We start from the raw sequence: 25,520 nt of genomic DNA on the forward strand, positions 1-25,520 counted from the left end.
AAGACACCATGAAATATGGTCTCAACCTCCCTGTCAAATCACACTTTGCTTTACTACTTTGTGCATTAGGCAGTGTGATGCTTCCTGTTCCTTAAATACAGCTACATTCTCCATCTTCTCCCTTTTGCTTATGCATTTTCTCCCAGAGAATGCCATTTTGTGTGCAAAATTATTAAAATTCTGTCCATGTCCAGTTCGAACTCTACTGCCTTCATTAAGCCTTCATAATCACTCCAGACTTATGTGAGTATCTTTTGTCCAACTTCCTAAAGCCCTCTTACATTATTAAAACCATACTATTCGTGAGATTTTTTTTTGTCTTGCCTTGCAACTACATTTAGGCTAACTTGAGTTAAAGATAATATGTAACATACTATAAGTCCACCATAAAGCCATGAAATATTTGTTGACTAAAAGCACTGGTTTTTAGAATTATAAAAGCAATATCATTATGGAAAATCTGGAAAGACCAAAAGAAAATCACCTTTAGTCTACCACCCATCACAACTTTTATCTTTTGGTAGCTAAGCTCTTCTCAGTCTTTTTCATGTGTGGTGTTTGCATTCTATACAACTGAATTTAATCTTAAATTCTTATTATTTCACAAGCATGCTTTCCTGTAGTGGTGATATCTTTATAGTAATTTTTAATTGCACAGTATGCTGAAAGAACATTAAAACACTGGAAAATGTTGAATTATATTCTAATAATTCACACATACTGCTCAAACAGCATTCTTCCATGTTCTTTCTGATTCCTTCCCACCAATTTCACTCCACATTTTATGTTTTACCCAGCTACTCATATTATTTCACCATAATGCTTCAAAATATATAATAGTTCTGTCTCTCCAGGGATTGCTTATTCAGTTCATCTCTGGTTCTTTTCCTTGTTTAACATTTCTGATGGGAAATGCTGCAACTCCTCTACCTCAAGGCTCTTCCGCAACAATTGTAATAAGTTGTTCTTTCCTTGTGAATGGAGTTAGACCACCAAGACACTACTTCAGGCCACATGGCATTCGTGCAGATTGTCAGGAAAGTCTTTACTTGCCATACAAGTTTTTCTTAAAAGCAATTTAGAATATTAAAGCCATCTGAGATGAGGTGCCATAATAAATATATTCATTTCTCATCTAATATGAATGGTCATATTAATTCAACTCACACGAAAGAAAGAACTTTAAAGCCAAATCTCCTGAAGCTAAATAAGCTACATGAAATTTAATGACAAGATACTGACTAGACCATCCCTAGGATGGTCATCATCTCCTCAAGATTTTAAAAATATTTACTATCTATACTATTCATAAAGCTCCTACCACATGTTTTCTTATATTACTGGTGACTTACATTTATGCCTTAAGAAATTCTCTTGGTATAAAATAAGCAATGTCTGAAATGTTGCCTTTACCCAGTGTCTTATGCGCAGTGGTGCACAACACATTAATGATGGTTGATTTTTTTTTTTTTTTTTTTTTTTTTTTCATTGAACTTGGGTCCTTGCACTTGCAAGGCAGGCCACCGAACCACTGAGCTAAATTCCCAGCCTGATGGTTGATTTTAGAGGTATTAGAATTCCAGCATAGTAGCATCATTTGTGACTTATATTCCTAAAGTCTTAAAAGAGTAAGTTTTGCATGGACTTTCTCAATTCCACCTACCGCCACTAAACCAAACTCTACAACAGCCTTTAATACAGGGCCTGTAAGTATTTGCAGACAAGCTGCCTTCATCATATTAGTTATGTTGCTCCAATTATTGGCTTTGAAAGCCAGAACATTAGCCCTGCTATTATGAAAAATCTTTATCCCGGTACACAAATGGGATAGTACCACTGAGTTCTGGACCCCTGCTCAGAAAATATTGTTCCCCAAGTGCACATACCTCTTCTGGTATCCCCAGAAAGTACAGGCTGCCAGCCCTTCATTCATTCATTCCTTCATTTGTGGATAAAGCCCTTTGATGTGCCCAGTGAAGAATATAAATACACACAAGTAACCACAACACAAGGTATGTATGCAATAAAAGTATACAAATAAGATGATGTGGGAATCCAAGAAAGGGTGAGTTGACAGACAACTAAAGGACTCAGAAAAGACTGTGGCAAAGGGGGTATTGAACATCACTTCTGAAGAATAGGTAGAAAATCAATGGAACTTCATCCTTCCATTAATACTTACAATTTAATCCTTAAAAATATAGAAAAGGAACAACTAAGCTATGTTCCTGTGCCCTTTGGCATATGAAATATCAAAGTAATATCAAAGATATTACGCTAATCTTCTTCAGAGTAATGTGTTGAATGACACTATAACAAAGGCCAAGACTTCCACTGTGAAGATAAATTGGGGTTTTTAAATATATTGAGACATCGGGGAGTTATGAAAACAATTAGGACTAAATTTATTTATTTAACTTCTTAAGAGGAACATTTTTCCAAGGTGAGATAATGATGGCCACTAATTTTTTTTTTCTTTTTAGGACATTTTCCAGTTCTTCCCACAGCTGATTAGTTTTAACTGAGCAGAGGCCATGCTACCAGGGAAAGAAACCACCACAAGCTTTGCCTGTCATACAAAACAAAAGGGGCAAAACGAAAAACACAAGGAGGCTTAACCACAGTCAGCTTTCTTTAAAGGAAACTTTTGGAGCTTTGGAATTCTATAGGAAGAGGGAGATCTAGATCAAAAACTTCCATAGGATTTAAAAGAAAAAAAAAAATCAGCAACCTCAAATGCTTAGGAATTAAAGACTTGTGAGGAAAAGAGAGCAGCTTCTAATTCAGAATTGCTCACTGCCATCAGACATTTGCAAACTTTAAAGCTCTCTTCATTGACAAGATGAAAGTGTGAGCTGAAAACCTCTGAAGGAAAGATACGAATTTCCTGTCAACTTCAGAGCAGAGAAGACAAAGACCAGACCTTCAGCCAAAGCCCTAGGGAGAGGGACAATCCCAAAGTTATGTCAGTAGGTTGCTTAAAACATCAAACTCAGTCCCTGATTGAATTGATACGAGCGTCTGCTTACCTTGCACAACAGAAAACAAAGGAGACTTTCTCTGATAAAAAATAAAGTCATATGGAAGCTCTAGTTCTTTCATATGCAAAGCATCGCATTCTGCCAAAAAGGCAACAAATGCATCATATAATGTATAATCAACAAAATAAAAAAGAGATTAGAAATAGAACTACTTCTAATTCAGATTTTTAAGCTAGAAAGTAAATAAATAGCTATGATCGATATGTTAATAAAACATAAGAAAGGTACACAAAGTAAATGAAAAGATAAAGAATTGTACCATGGAATTTTTTTAAAGAATCAAATAGTTATTCTGGAGCCAAAAAATACAATATCTTAAATTAAGATTTCAATGAATGGTATTAACAAAAGATAGTACAGCAGAATACAGGATTGGTTAAACTGGAAGCAAAATTTATAGAAAATATACAAAATAAAGTGCAGAGAAAGTGAAGAGCAAACAAAATATATTGCAGTGAATGAAACTTCTGAAATATGCTCACAGTGTATCACTATAGATGCGGAAATAAAAAGACCATTTGAAAGTAGTATTCTAAGAGATGCTGACCTGGAATTTTCCAAAGTTATTAAATGATATTGACACACAAATTCAAGAAGCTCAAAGCAGGATTATGATAAAATCACAAAATATATTCCTGAAAAATACTATGTAAAAGGCACAATAAAATTCTTGAAAACCAAAGAAAAGCATCTCAGTGAGAAATAAATAGCATTATTTTCAATTGTGTAACAATGTGCTTTTTAACTTAGTTCTTAACAGAAATGATGGAAGCCAGACACATTAGGACAATATTAAAGTGCTGAAAGAAAATGAAAACCATCCCAGAATTCTACATCTGGTGAAAATAATCTTTCATAATTGAAAATGAACAGAAGACAATTTCAGGCAGACAAAACTCAAAGAATTCATTTGTGGGAGACCAGATAGGAACATTGAGGCCTAATTGCCTCCTTGGTGAGCACTAGGAAGAAAGAGGGCAAGCAAGCATGCTGACACACGGCAGGGAAAAGTGCAAACACCTGAGATGCTGTTGTTTCTCCAGACAGGTTCCATGGCGGGTGGGAGACAGATGAATCCTGTGTTACTCTAATTGCTCGTGCCCGTGTCTAAGTGAATAAAGCCAAGGTGCACTAGTCACTCGGGGCTCTACGTCCAAGGGAGACAAGAGCCCCTGGTCCTCTATATTTTAACCTTATTCTGTGTCCTTTTACTTTTCATCTTCGACTCCTTGATCAGGTTGGAGCTCATAGGGTGGTTCCTACATTCATTAGCAGTAGAAAGAAAGACCACTGAAAGAAAGACGCACTGAAAGAAAGACCAAAGGGAGATTTTCAGACAAAAGGACAATGATCACAGATGGGAACATGGAACACACAGTACGGAATGAGAAGCACGGGAAGTAAAAATACAAACATAACTATAAATAAATATTGGCCTAATGAGAAGTAATTGTGAATTCTTGAAAACTGAAAGTTCCTCACCAATTAATGTGTAAAAAGAAACATCCAAAAGACAAGAGAGTAGGGAAAAGAATGCCAATGTTCGAAATTCTAGCAATATAAGGATACAGAAAAAGGAAAAGTTTGTAATAAGCCATGGTTGTGTGTTCTGATCTTTGGTTAAACACTATCAGAATAATAATAATAATATACATTAATAAAATGGGAAAAATGAAGTGCTATAATTATTTAATTCACAATGATCTTTGGTTAAACACTATCAGAATAATAATAATAATAATATACATTAATAAAATGGGAAAAATGAAGTGCTATAATTATTTAATTCACAAAAGTGCAAAGGAAAGAGAATATAAAACACTCCAAATAGGAAGCAAATGGTTAAATGGGACTTAAACACCAGAATATATCAGAAATTTCATTAAAGATAAATGGACTAAATATGCTGAGCAATAGAATAACATTGTCAAAATGGTTTTTAAAAACTTCTCATATGATTCTTTGAGAGACAGAATTTAAATACAAGGATGTATCTAAAGAAAGCTGATGTTGTTAGGCCATGAGGCATAATGTGAAGACAGATAAAACAAAAGGTTAGCAATATGGGCATGACTTCTTCCTACATTAACTACTTGATGAAACTGATAAGAACATAATATAATCTTTTGATATATTAGATGTTATTTTACATATTATAAATCAGTTGTACCTGACCAATGTTTTAAGAAATGATTTGGCATAAAAGTAATTTATACTGAAAGATAACAAAGGGAAGAAAAATAGGGTATATTTTCTAAAAAAGCTCTCAGGTTTCAGTTTCTAATATGACTTAGAGCTCTGGTAAGCATGGTTCACAGTCTGCAGGACTGCACGGCATGACCCCCACCATCTACCTTCCAACAAACATACAACCCTTCCTTAAATCAGGAGAAAGACAACACAGCCTGAAGAACCTTAAAATTGGGGGAATGGAGATAAATTATAATGTTGTGAGCAGAAGCTGTATTCTGAGAAGTAACAGAGAGGGGTTCGTCTCTAAAAAGCAAGTATTTTTTTCCTAAACCCTGGTTGGGGGCAAAAAGTGCAGAAATACATCCCCTGCATGCATTCCCTAAGATATTAATTTACACTCAGATTCGAGTCTGACCCTTTAAAAAGCCAGCAAAGGCAGATTCCGTAGATTATGTGAAAAGTGAGTAGCCAGCAGCAGAAACAGTGTTAATAAATTCCAAAGGCCTGGTTTCGTCAAGAAAGATTCCACTAATCTGTAGAAACCTAACTCGCAGGACTTCAAAAGACACATCCTGTTAGTGTCAGTGTTCCACACCAGTTAGAGATTTCTGAAGGGCCATCAGAGCAAAGCTATGCCCTAATATGTAAGCCGACACTGCTGTGACTAAGAGTGCAATTGGACTGGGACAAATCTCTATGATCTTGATGTATGAAAATCCAAATAGATGGTTTCCATAGGAATGAATAAAAACATTTCCAAATTACTTACTCAGGATTAATCCATTCTAGCTCTGCAAAGCAAATACATTTGATGAGCCTCAGTAAAGCAACCAATGAAAAATAAACCAAAATAGTCCAATAAGGCAGTTCCCTTCACTAACAAAAAATATCCATACACAGTTAAAATATGGGTTTAGACCAAATGTTATTTTTTAATTTCAAGGGGATAAATCCATAAAATTAAATAATTGGAAACACTGTAAAGATTACTGAATGCAGTTCTAAATAGATGAAAACAAAAGTGCAAAGGAAAGAGAATATAAAACACTCCAAATAGGAAGCAAATGGTTAAATGGGACTTAAACACCAGAATATATCAGAAATTTCATTAAAGATAAATGGACTAAATATGCTGAGCAATAGAATAACATTGTCAAAATGGTTTTTAAAAACTTCTCATATGATTCTTTGAGAGACAGAATTTAAATACAAGGATGTATCTAAAGAAAGCTGATGTTGTTAGGCCATGAGGCATAATGTGAAGACAGATAAAACAAAAGGTTAGCAATATGGGCATGACTTCTTCCTACATTAACTACTTGATGAAACTGATAAGAACATAATATAATCTTTTGATATATTAGATGTTATTTTACATATTATAAATCAGTTGTACCTGACCAATGTTTTAAGAAATGATTTGGCATAAAAGTAATTTATACTGAAAGATAACAAAGGGAAGAAAAATAGGGTATATTTTCTAAAAAAGCTCTCAGGTTTCAGTTTCTAATATGACTTAGAGCTCTGGTAAGCATGGTTCACAGTCTGCAGGACTGCACGGCATGACCCCCACCATCTACCTTCCAACAAACATACAACCCTTCCTTAAATCAGGAGAAAGACAACACAGCCTGAAGAACCTTAAAATTGGGGGAATGGAGATAAATTATAATGTTGTGAGCAGAAGCTGTATTCTGAGAAGTAACAGAGAGGGGTTCGTCTCTAAAAAGCAAGTATTTTTTTCCTAAACCCTGGTTGGGGGCAAAAAGTGCAGAAATACATCCCCTGCATGCATTCCCTAAGATATTAATTTACACTCAGATTCGAGTCTGACCCTTTAAAAAGCCAGCAAAGGCAGATTCCGTAGATTATGTGAAAAGTGAGTAGCCAGCAGCAGAAACAGTGTTAATAAATTCCAAAGGCCTGGTTTCGTCAAGAAAGATTCCACTAATCTGTAGAAACCTAACTCACAGGACTTCAAAAGACACATCCTGTTAGTGTCAGTGTTCCACACCAGTTAGAGATTTCTGAAGGGCCATCAGAGCAAAGCTATGCCCTAATATGTAAGCCGACACTGCTGTGACTAAGAGTGCAATTGGACTGGGACAAATCTCTATGATCTTGATGTATGAAAATCCAAATAGATGGTTTCCATAGGAATGAATAAAAACATTTCCAAATTACTTACTCAGGATTAATCCATTCTAGCTCTGCAAAGCAAATACATTTGATGAGCCTCAGTAAAGCAACCAATGAAAAATAAACCAAAATAGTCCAATAAGGCAGTTCCCTTCACTAACAAAAAATATCCATACACAGTTAAAATATGGGTTTAGACCAAATGTTATTTTTTAATTTCAAGGGGATAAATCCATAAAATTAAATAATTGGAAACACTGTAAAGATTACTGAATGCAGTTCTAAATAGATGAAAAGAATAAAAATCTAGCCTCCAACCTTTCTCTTCAATTTTTGATTCTATTATGTCCTAGCTAGCTAGGTTGACTTGAGCAAGTTAAATTCTCCCTCAACCTTAGTTTCATCATCAGTTTCACGGGAAAAATAAAAATTTTCTTTGGGTATAATGAAAGACTTTTTCAGAAGAAGACCAGATAATGTGGAGGGGATGTATTCAAGACCATTACTACTAAAGAACAGAAAAAAATCCAGGAGTCCAGGAGTGGTAAGTGTAGCCTCAAAGTTCCAAATAACTCCTCTTCAATTTTTATGTAATTACCATGTATATAGGTAAAGTGAGCTAGGTGCCTACAGGATTATATGAGGAATCGACACTAAAATAGTCTTTCTTCAACTACTCCATTGATTCGAGTCTATGCCCCATTCTCCAAATGTTTCAGTTTCAAATATTTGGCATTAAACCAAATATTCTAAAATTTGAAACCATAACATATGTAGCAAGATGTTAAATAGGATTTTTTTCTTTTGTCTCCAAATAAAAACTTTCCCTAAATCATTGAAACCAGAGACAGTAGGAGTTTAGGAACTTAGATTCCTTGAGAAGCAAACACCAAGATGAGTGTAAATGTGCAAGTGATGTATGGGGGGCAGGGGTATCTACCAGAGAGAAGTCTGCCAGTAGGGCCAGGGAGAACCTTGGGTCTGACCTCTGTGAGAGGAAGGGAAGACAGGAGAGCTGGGTAGAAAAGTTCTCAGCCCACTAAAAAAGTCTAAGATTTGAGATATGCCAGTGGGAAGTTCTGGGGCCTGACTCCCTCTTCACAAAAGTTCTCCAGCTGCTGAGTACAGTCCCGGCTCACCATCCCCGACACACTTGGTCACGGGCTAGGAGCATCCCTGGGAAGTGTGGCTTTGGCACAGACACAGTGACGGGCTCAGAGCAGCCAGATGGGGATGTCAGTCAAGCCCACAGGAGACCTGAGGACACATGTTCAAGGGCCACCACGCCACATTTTCTGTACTTGGGAGTCATAAACTCAGAGGACTTGGCTAAGACGCAGGCAAACAGATCTGGTGGCTGTGACCTTTTAGCACTTTTGAAAGCAAAGACTGTGAATTAATTAGAAAGAGATCCCCAAAGGGAATTTATAGGAATAACAGTTCTGGAGCATTTCACCTCCCCCAGAAAATTCATAGTAATTGGAGCCATTTGAGTGAGTGGCTGCCAGGATCTTTACCTCCTTCTCAAGCTGTATGTTTGCTGAGCTACATAACACAGGGCCTGACTGGTCTGATTTCCAGAACAAAAAGAAAGAGCATTCCTGGGAGGACCTAATGGGGATCCCACTGAATTAAGGACCACAAGAACAGTGCCTTTCCTTCACCTAGAGAAGCCTAGAGGTGAGATTCTAGTTTGAGGAATCACTGGTATATTCATTTTAGACATGTGCTCTTCACAGCAGACCACTCTGCTACCTGTGAGTCAGGTTTGTACAGCCTCAGAAGGAGCACAAACGGTGCGACTTGCTTATTCATTGCCTTATCTTGTAGCTGCAAATCGAAGCAGCTGACTTTACTTCCCCAAACTTCAGTTTCCTTATTGATAAACAAGAAAAATAATTTTTAGCCCAAAAAGTGGTTGCCAGAGTTAAATGAGACAATATACTGAAAAGCCTTGGGAAATCTCAGCAAACAATAGCTATCTTCACAAAAAAAGAAGTAAATGTAGTGCTCTGCAATGCTGGCCTATGGTACACTTCCAAGAAATACAGATTTTGGAATTTAAATGTCAACTTGAAAGAAGAAGGGGATTGTAAGAAATGGATCAAAGATATGGAGATGTGGTACTGAGTATGGCTAATTTGAGGACAATTCTTTAAAAGGTCAAAATATTTGATGGCTCTAAACTACAGATTGCGTGGAGTCTATGCATGTGATATGGAAAAGGTAACCAGTGATAAGTTTGTCTGGGTTCTTTCTATTTTTTCCACTGAAAGACTTACAACTCAAAAAGCCTTTTAGTCCCAAGCCTATCGAGATGTTGGATAACTAAATGTGAAATTTCCAAATCATTTCCTAGAATATTTCCGTATTGGGTACATGTTATATATTGTTATTATTTTCATTTATTAAAATGTGAATCTGTCCTCTACCAGCAAGACTGTTTTAGAGTTGGGAGTGCAGGGGTGAAGACGAATCTGTGCCTTCCCTGAGTGGAGCTCAGTGATTAGTCAAGAAAATAGAACAATAGGATTAATAGAATTTATCCCTAAAGTTTATGTGAGATGTAATGCTTCTTTTTCACCTCCATAGAACCTTTACAGGTAAATATAATACATTTACATTCTAAAAGGCGTAATGGGTGGGTGAAAAGCAATAAAAACAGAGATAAATGAGTCTGACTGTCAACTCAAATAGTTTCTCCTCCATGTATTTCATTAACATTTATGTTTTAATAAATTCACTGAATTGAAACCAAAGCAAATCTTTATGAAAGATCTGAAATTTTAAAAATGAGATCCATGTTTTATTTGACCAGTCTAGACCTAACCAAATGAACACAGCATGATACCTAACCCTATATTCCCCATCATTGAAAAGTCCAGCTTCTGCTGCTGGTAATCAGCATTACCACACTTTAAATTTACTGGGACGTCAAAATTAGAATTCCTGCACACATTGATCCCAGCAGATCAAGGTCACAAGATCTAACTCAATTTCCTAGCATTCAAGAAAGGAAAGGAAGTGCTCACTTTGATGGCACATGATACAAAATTGTAACAATACAGAGTAGATTTGGGCCTGGGGTTTAGCTCAATGGTTCCTCCATCTGCTTTGCAAGCACAAGGACCTGAGTCTGATCCCTGGTACAAAAAAAACAGAGTAGATTAGCATGGCCCCTGGGCAAGGATGGCATGCAAATTCATAAAGCATTCCATATTTTTAGTTTTCTTAAAAATTTATGTGATGCATATGTTCACCACACTTAGGGATGCTCAGATGCCAATCAACATCACACATTAAAATTAAAGGCTAGGCATCATGAACTTCTAAGGTACATTTATAGGCCAATATGTATGTTAAATAAGAATTTTCTTTATGTCATTTAATATATTGTGATCATATGGAGATGTCTAACTAAGCGACTATTCCATACTAAGATGAACATGTAAATGTTACAAAGATGTTGTCATGATTGCCTTGCTAAAGTATTATATATGGCTGTTCATCTTAAGTTTCTCTATATAATGTATAGCTATTGTCTGCTAACATTTTGCAATGATTCAACTACTAAAACAACCATGGTTGGTAAGAATTAATAGCCCTCTAACTGTGCTGTGTAATTCAAATGTGTTTAATGTCCAAACAAAATTATAATAGTTCAACTCACTACTGCACTATCAATGTTGCTGATCTTCTCTTCTGGGTGTTCAACAACTAAAGTTTGGAGACCAAAACAAGAAAGGTAACTGGCATAAAAGGACAACTAATATTTTGGCCCTGGCCCACCAAGGTCAACAACCAATCCAGGACATGAAGGAACCTTTTCTAGAGGATCCTACATCTTTGGTAAGTCACCCAACCTCCGGAGCAGGGAGATTGCTGGACACCAGAGGACAAATGTACAGTGTGTCAAAGGAGGGTCACCAAGAGGGAAAAGTCTCCCACACTTTCACCAAAAGCAACATGGTCGAGCAAGGCCATGACCCATCCTGATGGCTGACACTGACAGAGGAGCTGAGAGGCTCTGTGCATGGTTCTATGCATGTTCCAAAGCAATGCCTGAGGAGACTTAACAGAATTTAATAGACAGCAAGAAGTTGATTTTGGGTTTTGTTGTTGTTGTTGTTGTTGTTTGGTTTGGTGTCATTTTGTTCATTTTTTCATTACGTTTATTGGTACTTTTTAGGCATATAGTACAGTTAAATTCATCCTTGTGATCTTGTATATTTATATGATGCATCTTGGTTCTTATTTTTCCCCCCATTCCCCTGCCCTCCCTTCAGACCCCCTTCCCTATTTACAAAGACTTTGTTTCCATTTTTTTTCCATTTTTTCTTTTCCCTTCTTTCCTTTCCCCTACCCTTCCAATAATAGTTCAACTCACTACTGCACTATCAATGTTGCTGATCTTCTCTTCTGGGTGTTCAACAACTAAAGTTTGGAGACCAAAACAAGAAAGGTAACTGGCATAAAAGGACAACTAATATTTTGGCCCTGGCCCACCAAGGTCAACAACCAATCCAGGACATGAAGGAACCTTTTCTAGAGGATCCTACATCTTTGGTAAGTCACCCAACCTCCGGAGCAGGGAGATTGCTGGACACCAGAGGACAAATGTACAGTGTGTCAAAGGAGGGTCACCAAGAGGGAAAAGTCTCCCACACTTTCACCAAAAGCAACATGGTCGAGCAAGGCCATGACCCATCCTGATGGCTGACACTGACAGAGGAGCTGAGAGGTTCTGTGCATGGTTCTATGCATGTTCCAATGCATGTTGCAATGCCTGAGGAGACTTAACAGAATTTAATAGACAGCAAGAAGTTGATTTTGGGTTTTGTTGTTGTTGTTGTTGTTGTTTGGTTTGGTGTCATTTTGTTCATTTTTTCATTACGTTTATTGGTACTTTTTAGGCATATAGTACAGTTAAATTCATCCTTGTGATCTTGTATATTTATATGATGCATCTTGGTTCTTATTTTTCCCCCCATTCCCCTGCCCTCCCTTCAGACCCCCTTCCCTATTTACAAAGACTTTGTTTCCATTTTTTTTCCATTTTTTCTTTTCCCTTCTTTCCTTTCCCCTACCCTTCCTACTTCCCCTACTCCTTTAGACCTTTTCTTCCTATTTCACATTATCAATTATACAATTTGAATCTTATTTACACTTTTAGTTTTTCACACTAGAGAAACTATTCAGTAATTACGTGTGTCCTATTTATTTCACTTAATAGTATGGCCTCAATGTGCATCCATTTAGGTATACATGTCCATAGTTTCTCACTCTCTATGGCTGAGTAGTACTTCATTTTATAGTAAAACCACATTTTCTTTATCCAGTCTCCAGCTGATGAGCAATTGGGCTGTTTCCAAGTTTTAGCTATTAATAACTGTGCAGCTATAAACATGGGTGCACAAATGTCGCTGTGATTTGATTCTTTTAGTTCTTTTGAAAAGATACCCAGCAGAGGAATAGCTGGGTCAAATAAAAAGTTGATTTTGATTGACACAGGTTTCACTTTAACTAGGTCTTAAACACCCATCAGAAAAGAATAACCAAAAGCAGTATAAAAATAATGCCATAGTAATAAAGCTAGACATAGAAAGGGGCTCCAATCACTGACCCCTTCTGGCAATTCCAGCTATACCAGACCACAGTGATGGATCATTAGGAAAAAAACTACACTAAAATCTATAAGAGCTCAGCTAGAGTTTTAAATTTCTTAGCTAAATTTGTCTGTCAAATTGTCTCTATCTTCTTACAGCTAAGACTGGAAAGACTTATGGCAAATTATCAGTCTCACAGATAACCTCCATCAATAAAAGAGTCTAAGACAATCACTATTTCAGTTCCTAAGTGTGACTCTTTCCCCCAACCTGCCCTTCCATTCTGGTACTCAAATTTAAATTATATATGCTCTAATTTCTTTAAAATTTTGTTTATTCTTGCCCAGAGGTTGCCACACTCCAAGTGGTCACACCAGTGACAAATTTGCTAGAATTCATTTACCAGGACTCACCGGATCGACCTTATACTCATACCTAACTGGTAAATTCCAATATGACTTCTATGTAAGATTCTGAAGTCCCTTGGACCTTCTCCTCTTTGTGGGAGGCTATTACTAGTTGTTGGCTATATTCATAGCAATCTTTATCAAGATGAAGAACTGAGATTCAGAGAAATGAATTGCCCAAGATCCCACAGCTACAAAGTAGCAGAACCTTACTTAAGTTGAAGTTTCTCTCACCTCATAGTTTAAGTTTGCCCATGATGTAGGCTTTACCTTAACAAAGCATAACATAGTTACAATGGAATAATTGTGATGGTAAAGTTTATATGTCAGCTTAGCTGGGCCGTGCAACCTGGATATTTGGTCAAATATTATTGGGATATTTCTGTGAGGATATTTTTGCATGACATTCACATTTAAATCTATGGGTTTGAGTAAAGCAAATTACCTCCATATGTAGTTTGGCCTCATCCAAGCAGGGATAGATAGGTGGATAGGAGAAAAGACTGACTTGTCAGCAAGAGCAAATCTTGCTGCAGACAGCTCTTTGGACTTGAACTGCAGCACTGGCCACCCACCCCATCCTGCAGATTTTGGACTTCCCAGACTCCAAAGTCACAAAAGCCAATTTCTCAAAATAAATGTCTTATACTGTACCCACAAGTCCTAGATTCAACCAATTGTGAATCAAAAATATTTGAAAAAAACTGTTCTAAGTATGTACAGAGTTTCCTTTCTTGTCGTGATTTCCAAATGATACAGTATAACATTCATAAGACTGACATCGCATTAGGTACTATAAGTAATCTAGAGATTGTTTAAAGTATTTGGGAGGATATATGTCAGCTAAGTGCAAATATGACCATGTTACATGAAGGAAATTATATAAGCTACCCTACATATACCAAAGAATTATTGAATCTGTTTCTTTGAAGAACCCTGGTTAGCATAGTAAAATATCTTTATTGCTCATTTGTGACTTTGGTGTGTCAGAGCTATCTAAAAACCAGAGTTACAGAATCATTTCTACTGTTACAGCCACCAGACTACAGAAAATCAACTGAACATCACATGTAAATCAAAGCAATTTTTTGAGTTCTTTCAGTTCCTGTGACAGTTGCTGTCTTGGATAACTAAAATCTCCAGTTTACCTCCTTACTAAATTGAAATCTAGGAAAAAACACCTATTTAATCAAAGGAAACTGTGCTCATTCTGTAATAAAAAACAAATATAAAAGAGTTGTTTTGAATTTCCTAAGTGTTAGGAAGGTTTGAGCAGCAAAGTACTTACAAAAAAATACAAATGATCTTGTCAAAATAAATAAACAATCTTTATCAATGGCAACAGATTTTTTTTCAAGACAAAGATTGCTTCCTGATTTTTGTCAAGGGGCCATTTTCTTAATTTTTCTTCCTATATCTAATTCGTAAAATTTCTGGGTGCAGAGGGAAGTTTTGCAACATTAAATAATTCATATTATTTTTGAGATGCATATAGACCTAACTCAGTTATTCTCAATCAGGGCAATTCACATATTGAAGAACTTTTGGCAATGTCCAGGGACATTTTTGTTTGTTACAATTTAGGAAGCTACTACTGAAATCTAGTGGGGAGAGGTCAAAATTATTATTAAATACCCTCCACTGCACACAGTAGCTTCCACATCAAACAATTTTCTGGACTAAAATGTCAGTAGTGCTGAAATAAGAAAAGCTTGGTCTAGATTTATGCAAAAATGCATAAATTTATATTATTTACCTTAATATATATGCAGCATTGCTTTGAGATATGATGACAATTGTAATATGAGCTATCATTACATATTATTAAATTAAAATATATTCGCTATTTGCAGTATATAAGGAATAATTTTATGTGTCAAGTTGGTTAGGCTATAATCCTTATTCAATCAAACATTAATCTAGGTGTTTCAGTGAAGGTATTTTGTTGATATGATTAAAGCCTATAATCAGTTTCCCTTAAGAAAGACTATTCTAGAGATCTTGATGAGCTTGATTCAAACAGTAAAAATGCCTTAAGAAAAGGAGGAGGTATTTTTATTTTTTGTAGAATGAGCCTTTCAGTTATTTACAAACTACACTTTTTGTGCCTATTTTTACTTTTTCTCATTCCAAAAATAACTCATTAATGTAAAAATATTCATGTTTTCTAAGAATTTGATAGTTGCTTTATAGATTTTTTATCTTATATAGGCCTTTATATATCACATATATTATGGATAGTGCAGACATTGAGACTTCTCTATATAATTTTTTATTTTTCTGCATTTACCATGCTACCCCAATAAATGCCCAAGTTTCCCACCCCAAAATAGTATGGAAGAACTTCTGAATTTCTCTAGATTTCTAAGGCAGGTTAAAACACCAAAGGAATAGACAGAATATGGCAGAACTACATATTTGTGTTAAAAGAAACACAGAGCCTCATCTGCACAGACAGGATAACCAGAGCTTGTTATAGAACCAGGGACTTTAAGACAGATGGTAGTAGCCATATATACCATTGTCCTAAATAATTAATCCCTGTCAGCAATTAAAAGTGGAGAACACCCAATATATCTACCTTCAATAGAGTAATGGGCTGTCCCTTCCCAAATATCAGTGGAGATCATGTAGAAGTTCCACCCCACCTGGCAGTAATACACCTTCCCTCTGTGTCCAGGTTGGGGTGGTCCCAGAGCAGGTCAACGTACAGGTGGAACTCTCTGTCCCCCACACCACCCATAAGAAGGAGACTCCTTATATAGGTCTCAAGAGAGACAAAGTAGGAAACCTGACTTCCACCTGGCAGTAACAAGACAGTATCCCACCCTACTCCTCTTGCTAAAACAGTATCAGAGAAAGTCAACTAAAACAAAAGCTTGAAGCAAAATCCAGAGTCTTGTAACAAAATTTCCAAAGTGACCAGGTTGCAGTTGAAAAATCACACCTCCTCACAAGAACCATCACAATGTCAAACTGAATGAAAAAGAATCACAATTAATAAGTGCCACCATCAAGTGAACAGAGATATTAGAATTATCTGACATTTTAAATGTTAAACATTTTAAAGCTGCCAGCATAAAATTGCTTCAGTGAGCAGTTATAAATGCTCTTGAAAAACTGAAAGAACAAAAATCTCAGAAAGAGGAAATCTGGTCAAAGAAAGAGATGTAAAGAAAAATAAAATGAAAATTTTGGGACTGGACAAATATAACTGAAATAAAAATAAACAATAAATAAGCTAAAGAGCAAAACAAAAGGAAGAATCAGTGCACTTGAGGATAGAAACACAGAAATATCAAATCTGAACAACAGAGAGAAAATAGGCTGAAAAGGGCAGAGCTTCAGGAACAAGTGAACTGATGATAAAGGATCTATTTTGTTAGAGTCCTAGAAAAAGAGGGAAAAATCAAAGGGCTAAAACGTACTACAGGCAATAATAGCTAAAACTTGCCCAGTTTTGGCAAAAGACATAAATATACATCTTAAGAATCTAAACAAATAATACAGCAAGACATATCTTAGTCAAACTTCTGAAAACTAAAATAAAAATAGAAGCAAAAAAGAAAGAAATTACATTTTACTCCTGGGGGTGACACTATTCAAATGACAGCATGGATTGTGGAAGAAAGTGGGACATTTTCAAATGCTGGGAAAAAAAAAAAAGAGCACTCCAACCTAGAATTCTATAATCCATGGAAATAGCCATTAGGAATGGGAAAGCAAGACATTATCAAACAAAGGAAATCTAGGAGAATTTATCCCAGCAGTCCTTCTCTAAAGCAACTGCCAAAAAAGAAGTTATCTAAATAGAAAGGAAATGATAAAAGAGCATCAGGGAATAAAACAAGAATATAGTATGCAAAAATATGGGTTTATAAGTAGAATTACTTTGTCTTCTCAAGTTTGTTTGTTTGTTTGGTGTTTTGTTTTGAGGCACTAGGGGTTGAACCTCATGCCTTCACATTGAGCTATATCCCCTGATCTTTCTTTAAAATTTTGAGATAGGGTCTCAATAGGTCACTAAATTTCTTAAAATGAGCTCAATCCAATCTCAACCCCTCAGAGTGCTGGGATTGCAGGCATGTGCCACCATACCTGGCTTCCTCTTTGCTGTGCTAGATGGCATGTAAAGCACCAGTGACAGGGGCCAGTAACATGGGTGGTAAAAAAGAATTTCACCAGTGGACAAAGAATGTAAGAAAAATAATGATTTATTTGGATCAGAGTATACTGCCAAGGGGTACAGCAGACAATTTCCCAAAGGGAATCACATGTTTAGAGTGAGAGATTGGGCATTTACACAAGAGTTTGAGAAGGGTCTAAACAGCAAATTTTCCAAATAATATTGTTTCTGAATCATCCAACACCCTGCAGATATTCCAGAGCACCTTCCCTGAGTTTTAAAATTATGTGTTTACAGTTGCAACTTTGATAAGGCCGTTTCATCAGTCCTTTGACTTTAGATAAAAGGATGATTAATGTAAAGAGAGAATGCAATACCCCCTTTCTGGCATATAGATCATGTCATTTTTAGAAATTTAATTTAGGAAGGTGAAACTTAACCCTGACCAGATGATGCTATTTTGGAGAAATGGAAATTTAACTTAGAAAAACAAAATTTGACTCAATTATGATCAGGTAACCCCTATTCCTTCCTACCTAATTGCCTTTATCTGTGTTCCCTAAACCCTGAACCCCATATCTATAACCTGAATATGCATAGTTGGAAATCAAATCTTGGATTCATAATCTAGGTGTAGGGTTATTAAAGGCAACAAATTTTACTTTAAATTTTCTTTTAGCTGATTAGAGTTTTGGTTTCATCACAAGTCTCCTTTAACCTAACATTTTGGTGCCAAAACCCAGGAGTGTGTGACATACATGCCCTCTTCCCTTTTCCTTCCATGGCCTCCCTTCATTGCTAGCATTTTGCCTCCAGCAGGCAGGTAGCCTCCTCCCATTATCTGGACCAGATAAGTGGTCTTGAGGCTGTCAGCAGTGCCATTACCTACTGGACCCTAAAAGTCCTAGGCCAAGCCCAATCTTTGGTTATCGGTCCTAGGGAACAGACAAAAATCACTGGATGCAGACTTTTGTTCTCCCTCCCATGTTCTCTCCTTCAGGGACAAGGTTAGCTTTCCCTAAAGTTCCTTCTTTCTTCACAGAACCCCCTTAAGTAGTTAAAACAATCTGTACCTCCCAGTCTTCTTTCAAATCTGAGACACCCCAACACACAACACCTTACTTACCTCCTGGCCAATCTCTCTGCCCTAGGGTTCAGGGAGCACATTAAGCCAAAAGAAAATGTATTTTCTTCTGTAATCTCAAATGCCTCAGTAATAGCTTGATGAGGGCCCTATGGCCAAAGGATGGTTCTTCCATCTCTCTGTCCTACACACCTTGATAACCTCTTACACCGGTCTGGGAAGAGGAAGGAGGTTCCCTATGCCCAGGCCTTCTTTGTTTCTTTTTCTTTTTCTTTTTCTTTTTTTATTTCTTTCCGTTTCAGCCCTATGTTCTTTTTTTTTTTTCAGCTTTAATTGAGTTTATTGGTACATTTTAGGGATATAGTACAGTTGCATTCATTGTTGGGATCTTGTACCTCTACATGACACATCTTGGTTCTCATTTTTTCCCCTTGTCCCTTCCCTCCCTTCACCCCCTCCTCCCCTCCCCATCTACAAACACTTTATTTTCATCTTTTCATTCTCTCACATTTTTTTCTTTTCCCTTTTTACTCTTCTCCTACCCATTCCACCTTCCCTACACCTTTAGCTCCTTTCTTCCCATTTCTAAATGTCAGTAATCTTGTTAGAATCTTATGCATTGTTGCAGATTATTCACACCAGGGAAACTATTCGGTATTTACACATGTGTGTCTTATTTATTTCACTTAGGAGTATAACTTCAATAAGTATCCATTTTCCTATGAATGAATTTATTTTCTCGTTCTTTATGGCTGAGTAATATTCCATTTTATAGAAAAACCACATATTCTTTATTCAGTTTCCACGGATGACTTGCTGGAAGGTAAGTTAGGCAGAACTTTGGAAGACACTGGCATCCTCTCTATGTTCTGAAAAACCTACTTTTCATACAGTGGTAACCCAATTCTCCTTACAAACTGACTATTCCCCCAGTTCCCAACAATCCTCTTTCCAGAATTTTGCCCTAGCTGATTGGCACCTCCCCATTCCCCAACCCCAGACATCTCCTTTTCCCCAAGCCTCGTTCGTGGCTCCTTCCCCTCACCTTTCAGCATCAACTTCCTATTCTACTAGTTACCCATGCTTCCCACCTTTGTGAGTATGAGACCCAGGCTCCACTCCCATCACACTGTACCATGTTACTTCTTAGAGAAGGAGCAGGAATGGAAGGTCCCGCCGGAATTCGTGTTCCCTTTCCCTTTCCAACTTTTCCCAGCTTGAAGACTGATCCTCTTCTACTAATCCGTCCCAGTACCTCAAAAGTTTCAACACATGACCTAATCTTCTACCTCAGTTGGAGAGACTTCCACGTCACCCTCACTAGTGCCCTATTACTTGAAGATGCGGAGCATTCAAGGTTAAGAGTTTTTGATTCTTTCCATTGCCAATGGACGGCCACTACATTCTCTAGTTTTTTAAATAATGGTTAGAGCAATATTGTAGCACCATCTGACATGGCTCTGAATGACTGTAGTGGAGCTATCTAAGTCAAGTATACTATACTCATGGAGGATAAAGAAGTATAATGGAAGCAAAGTTGCACAGCACTCAAACTGGCAAAATATAAATATAACAGACTGAGAATTTATACAGATACAATGTAATACATATAGCAACCACTGAAATGGCTATGCGCAGAAAAATTCAAAACGTTATAGATAAACCAAATTAAACAAGGAAAATAGCTATACTTTTGCAGACATCAAAAAGATAATAAGTGAACAATATAAACTCTATACAAGTAAATTTAAGAATTTAAATGCAATGTACTAATTACTTGAAAAATGCAAACTACCACAATGGGGCATAGTTTGTATGCAATTATGGAATAAGTAAATTCAGTAGTCCTATAACTATTGAGGAAATTGAATTCATAATTTATAACCTCTCAAAAAAGAAATCTCTGAGCCCAGATAGTTTCTCAGAGATTTTTACTGGATACTTAGATAAGAGATTTAAAATTATATACAATATACCCAAAAAAATTAAATAATAGGAAATATATACCATTGCATTTCATAAAACTAGTATTAATCTGACACCAAAAACTGACAAAGAAATTGTAAGCAGGTTGGGCCTGAAAGGTCCCCGAGGCTGAAATAAGGAATTTAACTCACCCTTTTGTAGAATAAGTTCAGGTTCACTGACTACCATCTTGAAAAAAGTATTTTCAGGATGTATCAGCAGGAGGCACAGGAAGGTTTTATTAAACAGATATTTTAGGGTACACTCAAGAGAGGATTACAAGCGCTCAGAAAAATGAGGTGCATTGTTTCCTGGACAGAGAACATTTATGCTTTTCTTGAAGGAATGGAAGCACTAAGAAAGGGCAGCCTGCCCCCTAGAAGGGTATCAGCCCATTCTACAGGTATGGGCAATTTTGCTGTTTTTGACTTTTTTAAAATAGGTAATTTAATCATTCTTTGAATTCTCTCAACATGCTCCTTTGTCTTAGGATCAGATTCCTACTCTTTGCTTTCTCAATTAAGCCAATTTATGGACTTTAAGAATTCCAGAGGCTCTGGTGTGAGAAACTATAATAGTACTCAAGATCCTAATGAAATAATTCACAATGTGAAATAGGAAGAAAAGGGCTAAAGGCATAGGGAAATTGGGAAGGGTAGGGGAAAGGGAATAAGGGAAAAGAAAAAAATATGAGAAAATGAAAAAATGGAAATAAAGAGTTTGTAAATGGGGAGGGGAGGAGGGGGTGAAGGGAGGGCAGGGACAGGGGGAAAAATGAGAACCAAGACCTGTCATGCAAAGGTACGAGATCCCAGTAGTGAATGTAACTGTACTGTATACCTAGAATGTACCAATAAACTCAATAAATAGAAAAAAAAGAATTCCTGAGGAATTTTGAGTGTTATGGACCTGGTAGGGAAGGAGCCTAAATTTAACCAAAAGAACTCTAATATGGATCCTCTTGGGTAACTTCAGCTGGGTCCTGAAAGTTGTAGTCTTATTAAAAGTACAGTTTTTAGGTATGATTTCCTTATCTCCTTTTTGCCTATCTTTTGTTTCTTTTAGCCTAACTCAAAATTAAAAAAAAAAATTTCACACCAATATCTCTCATGAATACTGACTCAAAAATACTTAATAAATGGAATGCAACATTATATACAAATAATAATTATTCATATAACCAAGTGTAGTTTCTTCCAGAGATGCTAAGTTGATTCAGATTTTTAAAATTAATCAATATAACCCACAATATTATTGGGCTAATGAATGTAAATCACATGATCGTATATACTGAGACTGAAAAAGTATACCATAAAGTTTAATACCCATTAATGATGAAAAAGTTCAGAAAATAAATAACAGAGCTTCTTCATTTTAAGAAAGAGAATCTAGAAAGAGTATCTAGAATATGTATATCAGATATTTATAGCCAACATTATTCTTAATGGAAAAATTCTTTTTTTCAAGATTCAGAACAATGAAAAGATGTCCACTATCACCACTCATTCAACATAGTTCTAAAAAATCTAGCTAGGACAATTAAGCAATTAAAAAAATACAAGGCACACAAATCAATGAGAAGAAATAAAGCTGCCCTTATTAAAATCTAAAATCTAGGTAGAAAATTCCAAAACCTACAAAAAAAGGAAAACCCAAAATAATAAATATCATTTAGCAAGGTTACAGAACACAAGCTAAACACACAAATATCAATTGTATTCTCTGTACCATCAAGTAACATGTGTACACCAAAATTAAAATTGCAATATTACTGGGCTGGGGATTTATCTCGGTGGTGCCACTGCCTGCCTCACAAAGCACAAGGTCCTGAGTTTGATCCCTGGTATAAAAAAAAAATCACAATATTATTTTCAGTCATGTAAACAAAAAAAATGCTTAGGTGTAAATCCAAAAAAACACATGAAGGTCTGATAAACTTTTGCAGAAAACTATAAAATATTAATGAAAGAAATCAAAGATACAACAACTATAGAAGACGCAGCAATATTTTGTGGGCAGCATATCTTAATTTAAAACACATATAAATGATTTGCATTCCAACATCACCTGCCAAACAGATGACCTGACAGGCAATGGGAATGTATATCCTACCCTATCTTATAGACATTCTGAAAACCCCTTACATATGTCCAGTTCTAGACCATAAAGCGACTCTCTTGAGGTCCCACACTGTATTTCTTTGATTGTGTACTTTTAAATTTAAATTTCATTTCTGCCTAATAAATTCCTTTATGCCTCTACTGACACATCCTGAAAATTCTTTTTCTGCAATGAGATTCAGAGAACCTACAACTTAATTCCATGGTTAGAATAAGTCCAAATTTCTTATCTCTGTGGGAACCTCCTTGGATCCTGCCTGGTGACACTAAATACTGATTTCATGGATCAATAAACTTAAGATGATGAGGATGTCAATGCCCGTAGACTGAAGTACCAATTTATCACAATTCTGATCAAAATTCCAGGGAGGAAAATACGTTCCAAGTTTCAAATTAGAGTGTTACCTTGGTTCGCGAACTTAATTCTTTCCATGTTTTTGGTTAGAAATCAAATTGAAGAACTGAATCAAATTCAATGGTTAATTTCAATGTTGACCTTGTGTGTGAAAATATGATTCAGTTCTCATTTAATTCAGTTTGCAACCAGAATTGTGGAAAGAATTTAATTCATCGACCAAGGTACTACTGTAGTGTGTGGTCACAATAAGAAATATGAGATATTAGTAGACAGATACATAGATCAGTGGAACAGAATAAAGAAACCAGAAAATTATCCACACAAATATATTCAAGTGATTTTTATAAAGGCCTAAAGACAACACAATATAGACAAGAAGAAACAGCCTATTCAACAGTGGTTCTATTACTAATGAACATTCATAGGCTAAAAAAATTAGCTCAGTCTTATAGTTTTTATAAAAAAATTACTCAAAATTGATCATAGCCTTAAATATAAAATACAAAACTAAAACTTATAGGAAATGCAGGAAATTTTCAGGTAAAGTTCTTTGATTTGACCTCAGAAGCATGAAACATTGTTATAGCTTGTGTCCAGATGTCTCCCCAAAGCCTGAGGTGGTCATAGATGAAGTTTTTCAGAGGTGGTTGGATCCAGGGTATGTGATGCTGAGATCTGAGGGTATAATCCTCGGATAGATTCAAGGTGTGATGCTAGAACTAAGGCTGCCCCGCCCTGAATTAAGGCTCCCCCACAGCCCTAAAGGTGGATAGCTTGAATAAGATACAAGGTACAGAAAGAGGATTGCTGGTTGTTGCTTGTAGCTTGATGCTTAATGCCTTGCTTCCTTCTGTCTCTTGCCTGCCATGAACTGTTTTTCCTCTGCAATGCCCCTCTACCATTCCATCCTGCTTGGAGCCAACCATGAACTGAAATCTCTACAAACTGTGCGCCAAATAGACCTTTCTTCCTTTAAGTCTGAGTGTCTGGAGTTTTGTCTCAGCAATGAGAAAAGTAACATAAGACAAACATAAATGGAAAAATTGATAATCTGGACTTCATAAAAGTTTGAAACTTCTGCTTTGTGAAAGACTGTCTTAAGGGGATAACAAGACAGCTATAGACTGAAGAAAATATTTAGCAACCTCATATCTGATAAAGGTCTTATATCTAAATGAAAAACTTTCAAACCTCAACAGCAAAATTACCAACAGTCCAATTAGAAAGATAGGTTAAAAAACACAAACAGATCTTCACCAAAAAGGACATATGGATAGCAATAAGCAGATAAAAAGATACTCAATATCATTAGCTGTCAGCAAAATTAAAATTATCATCACAATGAGAAAATGCTAAACACCTATCAGAACAACTAAAATGAAAACTAGTGTCATCGATAAATGCTGGCAAAAATGTGGACTACTCACTCATGCATGTAGGTACATAATTTGGTATAGCCACTCTGGAAACATTTGAACAGTTTCTAAAAATCTAAACATATGATCCAACAGTTAAACTCCTGTTCTTTGTCCTAGAGAAATCAAAATATGTGTTCATGCAAAACCTGTACATAAATGTTTATAGCAACTTTATTTATAATAGCCCAGTACTGAAAATAGTGCAGATTTCCTTCAATAGGTAAATGTTAAGCACGGTGTAGTAATATATTCACACCACTTAACAGTGCTCAGTGATGAAGGGTGAGTGATTGTTACACACCTTAACCTAGAAGACTCTAGAAAGCTATGTTGAGTGCAAAAGCCAATGCCGAAAGTTTACATTCCTATATAATTGGATTTGTACAATATTCTTACAATGACAGAATTAAAGAGTGGAGAACACATTAGTAGTTGTCAGACATTAAGGAGACAGACAAGATATGAGGGTAGTGGGTATATTTATAAGAGGGCAAAATAATCAATTGTATGGTGATAAAATGTTCCGTATCTTCTGACCATAACATTATCAATATCCTGACTGTAGTATTTTACTTCAGTTTTGCAAGATATAACCGCTGTGGGGAAACTAGGTAAAAGGTATACAAGATCTCTCTCCATTATTTCTTATAGCTGGATGTCAACCTACAATTAATTCACTAAAAGTGTTTAATTTTGAGAAAACTGAAAGTCTAGGGGAAAAAGTAATCATTTTCCTTGCAATCAACCAAATTATCATTATCTACCATTAAATGAAATGACAGCTGGAAAAAAGAATGAGTTGTCAAAATAGTTGATTAAAGTGTTAAAAAAGAGCATAAAAAGAAGAGACATAAAAGTATCTTGAGCATTTTAGTGTAATTTAAAATAAACCCTGACTTTATTATTTGCTGCTATAGGGCTACAAGCTCTTCTTGGAATTTAGAGGCCCACGGAGCTGGGTGCTCTGACAGTGAGCTGTTTCTGACAATGCTGGCCACCATTTCCAGGATGGGATGTGTAAGGGAAAAAAGTTTGCAGAATTCGGGACATGATCAGAGCACTT

The 25,520-nt window shown here is 36.2% G+C and overlaps 1 pseudogene; it reads left to right on the forward strand.

Annotated features, from left to right (window-relative positions):
* The first annotated feature begins 10,397 nt into the window (after nt 1-10,397).
* Nucleotides 10,398-10,597, forward strand: LOC117283834 (annotated as a pseudogene).
* Nucleotides 10,598-25,520: the final 14,923 nt, after the last annotated feature.

This window comes from Fukomys damarensis, unplaced genomic scaffold (assembly GCF_012274545.1).
Source record: "Fukomys damarensis isolate Sample0158 unplaced genomic scaffold, DMR_v1.0_HiC HiC_scaffold_30, whole genome shotgun sequence".
Classification (NCBI taxonomy): domain Eukaryota; kingdom Metazoa; phylum Chordata; class Mammalia; order Rodentia; family Bathyergidae; genus Fukomys; species Fukomys damarensis.